Genomic DNA, 12,944 nt, shown 5'->3' on the forward strand with positions numbered 1-12,944 from the left:
TTCATTTTGATATTTGGCAAAACTAATACAATTATGTAAAGTTTAAAAATAAAATAAAATTTAAAAAAAAAAAAAAAAAATATACTTAAAGTTCAGTTTTACCTATTTCTGTTTTTAACTGTTCCTCAGTCACTTCCACTGCTGAGAGCCCAGTACTCCACCGATTTGCTTAGCATTCTTTTCTTCCCTATTCTGGCTCATCCTCTTTCTCTCTCATGTAGAACTATCTAGCTGTGTCTTATCTTGTCTCCCAACAGATCCTGTCTACAGGTTCTCTGTCCTCACATAACAGGCCTATCAAGTGTCTAAGTCCATGTGTACTGATATGAGTGCTGGAAGACTGAGTGGCTTATAAATAGCAAGCATTTATTTCTCAGGGTTCTGGAGCCTGGGAAGTCTAAGATCAAAGTGCTGGCAGATTTGGTTCTGATGAGGACCAGCTTCCTGATTCATAGGAAGCCACTTTGTCTGTAAGCTCACAGGGTGGCAGAGGTGAGGGAACCCTGTCATCTTATTCCGAGGGGTTCCCTGGTGGCCCAGAGGTAGGTGGAGAATTGGCCTGCTATGCAGGAGCTGTAAGTTCTATTCCTGGTTCGGGAAGATCCGCTGGAGAAGGAAACGACAACCCACCCCAATATTCTTGCGTTGGAAATCCCATGGAGAGAGGAGCCTAATGGGCTACAGTCCATGGGGTCCCAAAAGAGTCGGACACAGCTTAACAGCTAAAGAAGAGCAGCAGCAATCTCATTCCTGAGGGTTCTACCCTCATGGTCTAAGCCCTGGGTAGTGTCCCACATGACCATTTGTTCTGACGGACTGTATTTTCTCACGAGCACTGCACTGTGAATGGTCTCATAAGAGCTCAGTGTGGACCACAGAGCCACTTGACTGGGGCCACTGTTAATGCTGATTTGCATTATTCACTTAACAAGTATGTGTTGATGCTTCCTGTGTGTCTTCATGGGGGTTGGGATGTGATTCAGGGCATAATAAGATAACACACATTCCTCATGGAAATATGTATACTAAACGTGTGCTATTGTTCAGTCAGTAAGATGTCTCTGACTCTTGGCGACCCCATGGACTTGCAGCACACCAGGGCTTCCCTGTCCTTCACTGTCTCCTGGAATTTGCTCACACTCATGTCCATTGAGTCCATGATGCCATCCAACCATCTCATCCTTTGTTGCCCCCTTCTCCTCCTGCCCTCCTCAACGTTCCCAGCATCAGGGTCTTTTCCAGTGAGTTGGCTCTTCACATCAGGTGGCCAAAGTAATGGACCTTCAGCTTCAGCCTCAGTCCTTCCAATGACTATTCAGGACTGATTTCCTTTAGGATGGACTGGTTGGATCTCCTTGCAGTCCAAGGGACTCTCAAGAGTCTTTTCCAGCACCACAGTTCAAAAGCATCAATCCTTCAGTGCTCAGCCTTCTTTATGGTCCAACTCTCACATGTGTGCATGACTACTGGCAAAAGCATCACTTTGACTATATGGGCCTTTGTCTGAAAAGTGATATTTCTGCTTTCAATATGCTGTCTAGGTTTATCATAGCTTTCCTTCCAAGGAGCAAGTGTCTTTTAATTTCATGGCTATAGTTGCCATCCACAGTGATTTTGGACCCCAAGAAAATAAAGTCTGTCACACATTGAACATGTGTTTCCCCCCACAAATCCATATGTTAAATCCTCACCCTCAGTATGACCGTGTTTAGAGATGGGTCCTTTGGGAGGGGATCAGGTGATGAGGGTAGAGTCCTTATGAATGGGATTAATGCTCTTATAAAAGAGACTCCAGAGTTCTCCCTTGTCTAGCACAGCAAATAGCAGCCATCTATGAATTGGGAAATGGGTCCCCACCAGATACCATATCTGCCAGCACTTTGATCTTAGGCTCAGAGCCTCCAGAACTGTGAGCAATTCCATTTGTTGATAAGCAGCCTGGTCACTAGTATGTTTGTTAGATTGCCCCAAACAGACTCAGACAGCGTATGTCAAGGGAGCTGTTCATTGTGTGTCTTTAAGAAAGGCCTGTGGTGGATGGTGGATATTTGGTGGAAAAGAAATTTAGTGGGCACTTTGCCTTATTCCATGGAAGGATCCAGACTTAGGTGATTTGAAGCATTGTCCCTTAAAGATGTGTGTGTCTATATTCCTTTTCTTCCCTGGTGGGTCATAGCATTAAGACCACACTGGCTAATGTATCTCAGTGCCTTGGTATCCTGCTGGTGTTCTGCTCTGTGGCTATTTGGTGATTATGCTTTCACGTTGTTTAATTAATTACTGACAGCATTCATGCTCACAGAGCCTGCAGGAGATCTCAAGAAAGCTTGATGATTCCCAGACCTTACTTTTCCAGGAGAAAAGGCAAGCAAAGCAGAAATATGGCTCTCAATTTTATTTTCCCTTTATTGTTATGCAGTGCCCCCTCTACGGCAAGAGACAATACTAGAGATTGTAACTCTGGCAAACTAGAGTCACACTAGTTTTCTTTTGGTTGGCCATTCTTCACTTGCATTTGTTTCTTAGAGCATCTGTAAGACATTAACACAAATGTAGTTTCTTAAAAGGCTTCCCTGGTGGCTCAGAGGTTAAAGCGTCTGCCTGGAATGCGGGAGACCTAAATTTATTGTCTCACTGCTGTGGATTCCAGAAGTCTGAAACCCCTGGCTGAATCAAGGTGTCAGCAGGGTTGAATTCCCCCAAGAGGCTTTAGGAGGAGAATCCCTTCCAGATCCTGGTGGCTGCCAGCATCCTTGGCTCGTGGCTATATCACTCCAGCTCCTGCCTCCTGATCACACAGCTTTCTCCTAGTCTGTGTATCAAACTAGGAGCTTTCTCCTAGTCTGTGTATCAAACACTCCTCAGTGTCCCTCTTACAAGTATACATGTGATGGCCTTTAGGTCTCACTTAGATAATCCAGGATAATCTCCATATCCAAAGATCCTTAATTCACCTACATCTGCAAAAACTGTTTTTCCACATAAGGTAACAGTTCAGATCCCAGAGATGGGGACCTGATGTCTTTGGAGCCACCATTCAGCCCAGTCTATTAGACTTTTTTTCCCTTTTTTCTTTCTTCTTCTTCTTTTTTGTTTTTAACCATATATCCATTGATGACTTTTTAAAAACTATTTATTTTTCTTTTAGCTGCATTGGGTCTTAGTGGAGGCACACAGGATCTTCACTGTGGCATGCAGGATCTTTCATTGCAGCTCTTGGGCTTCTCTCTAGTTGTGTCACATGGGCTTAGTTGCTCCATGGCAAGTGGATCTTAGTTCCCCAAACAGGGATTGAACCTATGTCTCCTGCATTGCAAGGCAGACTCTTAACCACTGGACTACCAAAAAGTCTCTCCCTTAGTCAGCAACCTTTCTGTGCCTTGAATTTAAGGAATATCTCTTGTAAGCAACTTAGTTTTTCTTTTAAAAAAAGAAGTCTGACAGTCCCTGTGTTTTAATTGGCATATTTAGCTCATTTATATTCAACAAAAGTGCCCACTGAGGTATAAAGCAACCATCTGACTAGTTGTTTTCTGTTTGTCCTACCATTTTATTTTTTCCTCTCCTTTCTTGCTGCCTTCTGGATGAATAAAATATTTTTTATTATTCACTGCATTTCCTTGTCAAAATCCCCTGTGTGTGCCTTTGGAGAGTGAAAACTAATTTAGATCCAAAGTCATAGTTGCAAGGGCATCTGGGAAATGTATCTAGCTTTTCCTCCCATTTAGAAGTTTGGAAGGGACCTGAGAGAGGAATTCCATAGTAATCAACACACAGATTGGGCTGCCAGGGGTGTGACACTCTTACTTTCCCTGTCATCATTACACAGCAAGAGTCACTCTGTGTGTTCAGAGTCTTCCCAGAATGGGGCAGGTGCTTGGAGGTGATGGATGGATGACTATAAGCCTGGGAATTGAACTTGCTGATGAGTAAACATCAGCGTTAGGATACCTTTGTATTTTTTACAATATGCCAGTAGTGTGCTGAGTGGGCTGAACTATTGAAATGACTGTATGGCTTCTGTTTTGATTTTGAAGGCATGTCAGGATGTCTAGTCTAGTAAGGTAATTAACTGGGAAGAGGGAACACAAGTCAGCAAAAGAAACTGAAAAAAACTTTTCAATCAGTAGGTAACCTGGGCAAAGGCTTTTAAAAGGTTTCAATCTGATATCTGATACCTCCCATTCACTACTGATTTGATGGGGTTGAAAATACACTTTCTTTATTGTATCTGGGGTGAGTTCTGCCTCCAGTTTGGAAGGAAACAACATACCTCCACAAGTTGGAAATGCTCTTCATTTTGGTATATGGCAGACGAGAGTGGACTAAAGCAGGGAGGGGAGGAATTAGATCCGGGCTCGGTTCTGTTCCAAGACCGCTTGGCACTGAAACTGCAGCCTGATATGGAGCTTCTCATTGTGATTGCTCATGTGCAAGCAAAGGAGTTTGGCTGAGTAGATAATTTGCCTTCAAACACAGCCCGGAATGAGAGCGAATATGCGGACAGTTGCTGCTACCCAGAGAGCAAGCAGGCCTCTGAAAGAGCCTAATGAGCCATGCAAAATGGATCTGAGTGGTCCTCGCCAGCCCTGGTATTTCCCACGGTGAGTTTTAGTTAAACAACTCTCAGGGTAGCACACAGTTAAGGAAGCTTCCTAACAGATTTGTGGAATGCCGCCCACCTGGATCCTCTGCTCTGTGGAATTCTCAGTGAGGCAGGCCCCCATCCAAATCGACACACAAGTCTCTCCTTACCCTAAATCTCAACGTTTGGGGTAGGTTTTTCAGAATTTGATGTTATTTGAAGATTTTCTGGGCTTCCCTGGTGGGTCAGAAGGTAAAGAATCTGCCTGCAATGCAGGAGACCCAGGTTAAATACCTGGGTCAGGAACATCCCCTGGAGAAGGGAATGGCAACTTACTCTAGTATTCTTGCCTGGGAAATTCCTACATTTGTCTTATTGGCCGTAGTGATTTTGTGTCCTTAATAGTTGTCACCACTATTTTATGAGACGTTGCTAGAAGTAGGGAGAGTTTATATAACATTTCCCAGGACATAAGCTTGACAGATACTGTTTTCTCAGTCAAAATGCATTCCCACTTACTCCTGTTCTCTATTCTGTATGTTGGAAGAGGCCACGTTTCAGAGGGGGCTAAGTGGTATGTTTCTGGCCAAGAGATTGTAAGGACTCTTGGAGAAAAGTTTCACTTACTGAATAAAAGGCAAATCTCAAAATCTTTATAGTTTTTCTGTTTTTACTGCTTAGAGAGTATGTGTATTGTCCAGAGATGCAGTAGCCATTTTGTGACTATGTGGATTAAAGTTACACACATCAGGAACGCAAAGCAGGAAAAGGAAAAGAACTCTGGTTCTTAACATCATTTTTGACCAACTGCAACAGACCTCAACTGTTTACCTAAATAATTTGGTTTCTTACAAAATAAATCTATATATGTTGAGTTTTCTGTTGGTTGTAGCCAAATGCAGTCCTGTTTCATCCAGTTTGTTGAGTATTTTAAACTTTTTTCTGTCTTCCACCTCTTTCATGTGGACAGTCCATTTTCTCCCATACGTCTCACTTGCACACACGTACACACATGGGCACATGGACCCATTGACAGCTCAGTCCCCAACCCTTACCATCCCAGGGCTTAAAATATTTTTAAATGTGTGTCAGGCATATGTTATTTATGTAGTCCCTTAAAACATTTTGGGGAAAAGTGTAATACATTTAAGGTCAAAGAGTTTTGGGGTCATGCTAGATAGGACTCAAACATTGGAAATGAGATTGGGTATTACTTTTTTAGTATGATATTTTGAAGCACACACAACTGGCAACATTATACAGTGACCTCCCATTTACTACTTCATAAAATCATCCACTTAGATTTTGCTTCATCATGTAACTCTATTACCACTTGAGAGCTAGGATCATGGCCCATGTGCCATTCCCAACAATGGAATATAGGACCCTGTGCTAGTGAGTATTAAGGAATCTTTGAGAGAGAGTGATGTGAGGCTCTGCCAAGCTCCCTACAGACATACAGACTTCTGTTACCAAGTCCAAGCTCACTCTGCTTGTCACACTACAGGCCAGTGAATCCAAGAGGCAAGGTGTTGAGGCAAGGAAAACAGCTTTATTCGGAAAGCCACCTGACTGAGAAGATGGCAGACTAATGTCTCAGAGTAACCATCTTGTCATGGTCTGGATGCCAGGGGAGTCAGAGAGAAAGAAACAAGGAGGAATTAAAGTCAAAAGGCAGAATAGAGAGGAAGAGGCAGTGGGGAAGCAAAGTGAAAGGGTCTTCAATCTTGAAAAACATCACCTCACCAGCCTTTGGAAGGAGTATGTTAATCTCTTCTGTTAACAGGTGGGCGGGGTCAGATTATCTCTCTTTGAGCTGAGCAAAGGCACTTTAGTTTACAGTCAGGCAGAGTGGCAGGTCCTTTGAGGCAAGCCATTCTGCATGATTATAATAACAAAAGCAATGAAAAGCAACTCAAAGAAAGTTTTCAACATGGAGTCAGATTTGGCTTCTTTGCCACACTTGGACTTGTCTGGGTGTGGGAACAACTGAGTTTAGAGATGGGTGTGGTTTTCCTGTGTTCCTGGCCCACCTGTTTCCATAGTCCTTCTAAAGCCCTGTGCTCTAAGTGTGGTTCTTCCAGAGCAGGATCAGCTGGACTTACAGATTCTCAGGTTCGATTCCGGCATATCAGAGATGCTGCAAGTGAGCCCTCAATCTGCCTTTAGCTAGCCTTCCTGGAGGGGTTGATTGTAGTTAGACAGCTAGTATTCTTAAAAAAACAACCAAACAATATCAGGTGGTAGTGGCTGAGAGGGCAATGGCAACCCACTCCAGTACTCAGACCCACCTGGTAGTACTCTTGCCTGGAGAATCCCATGGACGCATTGGAGAGCCTGGTGGGCTGCCCATGGACGCAGGAGCCTGGTGGGCTGCCGTCTACGGGGTCGCACAGAGTCAGACATGACTGGTGACTTAGCAGTAGCAGTAGCAGTGGCTGAGAACTTATCTTATGTATTCCTTCTTATAATTTGACTTGAGATAGACTGTGCACATTTGTTCTCCTAAAAGCAGAATCATGGAGGATAGATTATGGCATACCACTATAAAAGGAAAGTGCAGTCCTATGGGGGGGCCGGTGGATCTGTTGTAGACAATGTTCAACTCGACTGTCAGGTCTTCTTGAGTGTCAATTGCCATCATTAGTATAATTGTGCTGGTTGTCTCATAAAATGAAAAGCAGCAGACTTGCTAAATTAATATTTACACTGCTACCTCTGCACTGCTGATGAGCTGGCAACGAGTGTGGCATTCTGCTCCGTATATGACAATTGAGGGGAATTCTTGTTTACATATCATTTGTCTTTCTCACTTTTTAGTTTCTTTCCAAAGAGAATGAGGTAATGAACTGTGTGTAATTCTAGAAGTCAGTTCAGTTCAGTCTCTCAGTTGTGTCTGACTCTTTGCGACCCCATGAATTGCAGCACGCCAGGCCTCCCTGTCCATCACCAACTCCCGGAGATCACTCAGACTCACGTCCATCGAGTCAGTGATGCCATCCAGCCATCTCATCCTCTGTCGTCCCCTTCTCCTCCTGCCCCCAATCCCTCCCACTATCAGAGTCTTTTCCAATGAGTCAACTCTTCACATGAGGTGGCCAAAGTATTGGAGTTTCAGCTTTAGCATCATTCTTTCCAAAGAAATCCCAGGGTAGATCTCCTTCAGAATGGACTGGTTGGATCTCCTTGCAGTCCAAGGGACTCTCAAGAGTCTTCTCCAACACCACAGTTCAAAAGCATCAATTCTTCGGCGCTCAGCCTTCTTCACAGTCCAACTCGCACATCCATACATGACCACAGGAAAAGCCATAGCCTTGACTAGACGGACTTTTGTTGGCAAAGTAATGTCTCTGCTTTTGAATATGCTATCTAGGTTGGACATAACTTTCCTTCCAAGGAGTAAGCGTCTTTTAATTTCATGGCTGCAGTCACCATCTGTAGTGATTTTGGAGCCCCCAAAAATAAAGTCTGACACTGTTTCCACTGTTTCCCCATCTATTTCCCATGAAGTGATGGGACCAGATGCCATGATCTTTGTTTTCCGAATGTTGAGCTTTAAGCCAAGTTTTTCACTTCCACGGTAAGAAGTCAGTAATAACCTCATTCCAAATGTTTGAAAGTCAGACACTTTGGCCCAGAACATTTTGTTCAAGGAAGGTGTATGTATCCCAATAAGTCATACAAGTCATTTTTAAATCAAAATGAGGGTTTTTGTATGGAGAAAACATACAGGTGAGTGGTAACATGAGTTGTTGTTTAGTTGCTAAGTCATATCTGACTGTTTTCGACCCCATGGACTGTAGCACTCCAGGCTTCCCTGTCCTTCACCATCTCCCAGAACCTGCTCAAACTCATGTCCATTGAGTCAGTGGTGTCATCCAACCACTCATCTTCTGTTGCCCCCTTCTCCTCCTGCCTTCAATCTTTCCTACCATCAGGGTCTTTTCCAGTGAGTAAGCTCTTTGCATCAGGTAGCCAAAGTATTAGAGTTTCAGCTTCAGCATCAGTCTTTCCAATTAATATCCAGGACTGATTTCCTTTAGAACTGATGGGTTTGATCTCCTTGCTGTCTCAAGAGTCTTCCCTAGCACCACAGTTCAAAAGTATCCATTCTTCAGCATTCAGCATTCTTTATTGTCCAACTCTCACATCCGTACGTGACTAGTGGAAAAACCATAACTTGAAGTGTACAGACCTTTGTCAGCAAAGTGATCTCTCTGCTTTTTAAAATGTTGTCCAGGTTTTTCATAGCTTTTTTCCCAAGGAGCAAGCGTCTTTTAATTTCATGGCTGCAGTCACCTTCTGCAGTGATTTTGGAGCCCAAGAAAATAAAACCTGTCACTGTTTCTATTTGCCTTGAAGTGATGTGACCAGATGCCATGATCTTAGTTTTTTGAATGTTGAGTTTTAAGCCAGTTTTTTTCACTCTTCTCTTTCACCCTCATCAAGAGGCTGTTTAGTTCCCCTTCACTTTCTACCATTAGGGAAGTATCCTCTGCATATATGAGGTTATTGATATTTCTCCTGGCAATCTTGATTCCAGCTTGTGCTTCATCCAGCCTGGCATTTCTTATGATGTACTTTGCATATAAGTTAAATAAGCAGGATGACAATATACAGCCTTGTCGTACACCTTTCCCAATTTTGAAACAGTCAGTTGTTCCATGTATGGTTCTAACTGTGGCTTCCTCACCGGCATGAGTAGCATTAAGAACTCTTAATACTAGATTTATACATAGCTCTGTCAAGTTCCCTCTGGAAATATACACATGACCTCACCCAGGTATGAAACCTGAGTGTTATTCTGACCTATGGTCAAGATTTCTTCCGTTCAAGAAGGAAGGAGCAGGAGGCCAGTAATATCAGAGTTAAATGACTTGCTCAGGATTACTATTTAATAGAATCAACCATCTCAATTTCCCTGAGATGGGGTTTCCCAGGTGGTGCTAGTGATAAAAAATCTGCCTGCCAATGCAGCAGATGTAAGAGACCTGGGTTTGATCCCTGGGTCAGGAAGATCTCCTAGAGTAGGAAATGGCACCCCACTCCAGTGTTCTTGCTTGGGAAATCCCAGGTACAGAGGAGCCTGGCAGGCTACAGTCCATGGGGTTGCAGAGAGTCAAACACGACTGAGTGCACGTGCATCTGCACACACGCATACACAGCCACAGAGTCACAACCAGCATGTCTCCTACATGTGAATGAGTTTCATTCCAGAAGTTCATTCTAAAGTCCAATTTGTTCATAAGTCCAGTTAAGTTAGCCTAGGTATCCAGCTAACACGTTTGGCTATATATCACCATACTGTAATAGGTGTATAATACTTTTCACATAAATAATGCATTAAAAAACAGACAAACATAAAAAATAAAGATTATGTTTCCTACCATATAGTTCCCTGAACAGTAGAGTAGTACAGTACAACAGTCAGCACATTCATATCTTTCAAAATTCAGAACTTGAAGGTTCATGTGTAGGTTCCTTACTGTAGTTGAGGGCTTCCCTGGCATCTCAGTGGTAAAGAATCTGCCTGCCGATGCAAGGGATGCAAGGTCGATCCCTGGGGTGGGAAGATCTCTGGGTGAAGGAAATGGCAACCCCCTCCAGGATTCTTGTCTGAGAAATCTCATAGAGAAGCCTGGTAGGTCACAGTCCATGGGGTCACAAAGAGTCAGATATGACTTGACAAAACCAGCTACTCTAATTTATGGATGGATGGTTAGGACCTACGCTTAACCCCACCCTCTTGTTGCAGTGACTAGTTCATCAACGGGTATCTTTTTCATTTAATCCAGTCATAGTGAAGTTTAGGACCTTTATTTGATTGTTGTTGCTGTTCAGTTGCTCAGTCATGTCGACTCTTTGCAACCCCATGGACTATGTCATATCAGGCTTCCTCATCCTTTACCATCTCCCAGAGCTTGCTCAAACTCATGTCCATTGAGTCAGTAGTGCCATCCAACCATGACATCCTCTGTCACCCCATTCTCCTTCTGCCCTCAGTCTTTCTCAGCATCAGGGTCTTTTCAAATGAGTTGGCTTTGCACATCAGGTGGCCAAAGAATTGGAGCTTCAGCATTGGTCTTTCCAATGAATATATTTCTCGTATATACCTTGTGTATATGTAGATGTATTCCTAATATATACTTATAATATTAATCCTTTGTTGGTATATGTATTGTGAATACCTTCGTATAGATAGTAGATTGCTTGAACTTGCTTTAAAGTGTTTTTTAATGAACAGTACTCAATTTTAATATAGTCAAAAGGAATTGTTCCTTTCACGCTGATCCTTCTTTCTGTCTTCTGTAAGAAAATGTTTTCTACACCCAAGGACAGAAATATACTCCTCTATATTTTTTTCTATGGGCCTTTAAAAAAATTTTTGACATTTTTATCCTTAATCACTCTGGAATTGATTGTGTATAATATGGGTGAGTGTACTGCTTTTGTAAAATTTTGTCTGTGAGAAAGATCCATACGCACAACTCCATTTCTGGGCCCTCACTCTGGCCTATTGGGGTGTTGGCTTTTCTGTTCAGTAATCCATGCTAGGGGGCCATGGGAGGTGAGTGATGTGGTGGGTGGGGACAGTTCATCATTCAGAATTCCTAGTATCCATTCAAGTCCTTATCCCTCATATCCACAGTTTTCTTAAAACTATGTGTGGGGAGATTTAAAAACTGCATCTATTCTAAAACTAAGTCTTCTTCCAAAATTTCTGTTTTAATCAGCCTGGGGTAGAGGCTGCAAATCAGTATTTTTCAAAAGTCCCAGGAAATTCTGACATCAGTGCAGAGTCCAGAAGAGGTGCTGTAGAATTTACATCCAGAGATGATTTTAAGTATGAAGCCAGGACGTGCTGTGCTAGCTTGCCATCTTAGCAGAAATCCACAGGATGGTTTTAAAATTAGCATTTCCCACTGATTTATAAATGTAGTGTGTGTATTGCAAAGGAAACAAGTACAGGAAAAACAACTTGAGTAAAAAATAATCATTCATATTTGCCTAGTTCATTTTGTATATTTTGTTCAATTTACCTTGGCATATGAACGTGTATTGATATAGTTAGAATTGTATTGAAAACAACTGTATGGGCATTTTTCTATAACATTCTTAATTACTATAAATACTGTTTTAAGAATCTATCCTTATAGTAATTATTATAGTGTATATTTCATACAAATACTTATCTTGTAAAATCTTATTGTAGTTAGAGATTTATTATTTTATTTATGGTGATTGCAATTGCTGTTTCAGGGAGAACAGGACAGCATGTTCTGGGCATTACGATAGAATGTTTTGTAGTATTGGGTCCAGAGTCAGTGAGATCTGGCTTCTAGTCCCAGCTTTGTGTGAGTGTGTGCTAAGTCACTTCAGTCATGTCTGACTAGTTGTGACCCTCTATGGACTGTAGCCCTCCAGGCTCCTCTGTCCATGGGATTCCCCAGGCAAGAATACTGGAGTGGATTGCCCTTCTCCAGGGGATCTTCCCAATCCAGGGATTGAACCCATTTCTCTTATGTCTCCTGCCTTGGCAGGCAGCTTTTCTAGCACTAGCACCACTTGGGAAGCCCTCCAGTCCCAGCTTTGCTACTTATCAATGGTAGGGGAATCATTCTCATTTTTACTCTTGAAAATGAGGATAATATTAATCTCTCCCACACAGAGCTGTTTTTAAGATTAAGTGGGATGAATAAAAATCAGTTAACACAATTCTAAGCACATACCAAGTACCTGATGAACTTATGCACGAAATGTCCAGGCAATAGCAAAGGCAGCCCGCCTCCCTTGGCTCAAGGGCCAGTACGGTTTGCCTGACCAGTTTCTCTGGTAGTAAATGTTCACTGGAGGGGTACCAGTCACTGTGATGGACTCTGTCATTGTCCTGCTCAGTAGCCAGTGCAGAACTTGCTGGAAAGCCCTGCTTGTTTGAAGAAGGTAAACAGTAATGTGCCAATTACTCTAATAGTGGATATGGCTTCCTGGCTCACTCAAAGTTAGAATAATCATTCCCTGGGATTTCCTTTTCTTGTCCTAAATAGATCTCTGCAGTTGACAGGCAAATGCAGTTTCTCAGCTATGGAACCACGTGTGTACATGGCTGGGGGTCTTCCTCCTTGGCTCTCCATGTGCTCTTGGAGCCCACAGGGTAACAAACACAAAGGAACAGCAAGCAGAATAAAGAATTGGCATGGTCTGACTTTCTAAGTGGAAGTGAGGAGGCTGTGGAGAAAGAGAAGAAACTCAGTGGAGGAAGAGAAAAAGCTCACTAGGGAAAGGCCAGCTCTAAATTTGTGTATTTCTACAGTGAATCTTACTGTAGTGTCTCTTCTAACAAGATCACCTCCGGGTCAAA

This window comes from Bos mutus, chromosome 22 (assembly GCF_027580195.1).
Source record: "Bos mutus isolate GX-2022 chromosome 22, NWIPB_WYAK_1.1, whole genome shotgun sequence".
Lineage (NCBI taxonomy): Eukaryota > Metazoa > Chordata > Mammalia > Artiodactyla > Bovidae > Bos > Bos mutus.